This window comes from Meleagris gallopavo, chromosome 7 (genome assembly GCF_000146605.3).
Source record: "Meleagris gallopavo isolate NT-WF06-2002-E0010 breed Aviagen turkey brand Nicholas breeding stock chromosome 7, Turkey_5.1, whole genome shotgun sequence".
NCBI lineage: Eukaryota > Metazoa > Chordata > Aves > Galliformes > Phasianidae > Meleagris > Meleagris gallopavo.
In genome coordinates this window covers 29,432,120-29,434,401 of record NC_015017.2, presented here as the reverse complement: position 1 = coordinate 29,434,401, position 2,282 = coordinate 29,432,120, and positions in this window count along the sequence as shown.

Here is a 2,282-nt window from a genome sequence, read left to right as displayed (position 1 = left end):
ACCGGCGCTGCTGGCCGAGGCTGCGGCGCCTTCGGACTCGCCGTGAACGAAGTCGGCGCTGCGGAGCGAGCCGTCCTGCCCGGCCGCGTTTCGGTGTCGTGCGGTTGTGCCGAGCGGCTGAACCCGGGCTGTCCGTGTGATGATAGTACGAGGCGGCTCTGCAGAACCGCAGCGTGTCGGTTAAATCGGAACCGAGGAACCTCGCTTCGCTGAATGCCTCCTCCACAGCGATCCCGGCTCCGGGAGCTGAGCTCTGGGGTGCGGAGCCTGGGCGGGCTGGTGGCGGGGAAACGCACATCTGGGTGTGCTGGGCAACACCGCCTGCAGAGCTCAGGTTCCTCTTGTGATGCATAGGAAGGAAGGTGCTAAGCTCTGGCACTGAGCTGTAAGTGCTGGAGTAGCTTTTTGTTGTACCGGTTGGTTTCTAAAACCAAATTGGGTGAATGAGGGCTGCCAGACGTACGTAGATAAATCTCCTTTCCGTGTTCCAAAGCTGTTAAAAGGGAAATAGGACACGGGGTGGCTGTATGGTTGGACTTGGTGGTCCAGTGGTGAGGCACTGGAACAGGCTGCCCAAGGAGGTTGTGGATGCCCCATCCCTGCAGGCATTTAAGGCCAGGCTGGATGTGGCTCTGGGCAGCCTGGGCTGCTGGTTGGCAACCTGCACATAGCAGGGGGTTGGAACTGGATGAGCACTGAGGTCCTTTTCAACCCAGGCCATTCTGTGATTCTATGATCTTAGGGGTCTTTTCCAACCTTAATGATTCCATAGCTTGAGGAGCAGCGCTGCAGGGTGTTCCTGCAGGCAGCACTGCTGCTCAGAAAGAGATGAAGAAGTTGCTGGCGGTGATAGCAGCATGGCCTTGGAAAGGCACACTGGGTTTGTATGAGCATTCTGGAGAGATGCTATAATTGGGACAGTAGAGAATGCAGTCTATTAGATTTGCAGGAGTGTAGAAGCTTCAGAAAGCATGGTCAGCAGCTTAGAAAAGGAAAAAATCCAAATGTTGTATCTTAGAAATTGTTCCTTCGGGTGTGCAGACATGGAATGTGACAGTAGCACAGGTAGACTGTTAGGTATGGTCTGAAATCCAGCACCAGAGCTATGTGCTGGCTGAGGAGATCTGCCTGCAGCGCAGCGTGAACCTTGCCTTGTACCGCAGTCCTTGTTGTGATAGCAGAGCTAACAATGTGACTTACTGGTTGTATTTTTATTTCAGAGCACAAAGTAATCATTGTTGGTCTGGATAATGCAGGAAAAACTACCATTCTTTATCAATTGTAAGTACGAACTGCCAGCGATGTTTTGTGTGTCTCAAGGTGTGTGTTGTGTGCATTGCTTGGGCTTATTTTCACTGCTTTCCCTGTTTCTTTTTACTTGGAGATCACCGTCCTGGAAATTGGGATATGTGGCGCTGGGTCAGAGTTTGGAAATGTCTGTGTTCCTCCTGATGTGTGAATGAGGTTTTGTTGAGAACTATTTATCAAATTACATTGCTGTTACAGTTGATCACAGCTGCCTTTGGTGTCACAGCACAGGCTGTCTGCCAGCTCCGTAAAATAGGGTTACACTGAGGGTTAGCCACAGCACAGTGCTGCTGTGCTGGTCCATGCCACAGCGTGTAACTGTGCCATTCTTTGTGAGCTGCAAAGCACCAAAGCCTGACCTCTCCCTGCTTCAAACTGTGTCCTGCCCACCTTGGTGGCACAGGGAGGGCTGAGCCACCAGCAAGCTTTGTGGTGTTGGTTGCTGTTGAGCTGTTTCTGGCTTATGTTTGTCGTGTCTCAGCCTTGCTGCTGATGTCCGTGGAACCTGCATTGGCTCCGTATCGCTGGGCCTCCACGGTGCTTTGATAAAGGGCTGCAGATCTGTGCCTGGGCTCGGAAACTGCAGGTGGGACAGGCAGCTCAAGGCCTCTTTATAGCAGGAGCAGGTTGGCCTTCTCTCACAGCAGGCAGTCTGGTGCTAGGAAGCACTCCTTCTCCAACCCTACACTTAAAATGTTGCAGGGGTGAATATTTCTTTTGATAAACTGTGATTGGCATTTGCCTTTCTGAAATGTGAAAGTTATGCAGTGTTCCCAGCCCCATGCAAGCTGCACAGGAGAAAGTGAAAATATAAGGGTCATTGTTACCAAACCGAGAATGAGAAGATATTTTTAGTATTAAAAAGTAATAGAATGAAGTGGAATCTTTTAAAAAACAGTAACTGTTGCTGCTGAAGGCCATCCTTGGTGTTACAAAGCTGCCTGTGTCTTTTCACTTCCTCCACGAATGTCTCA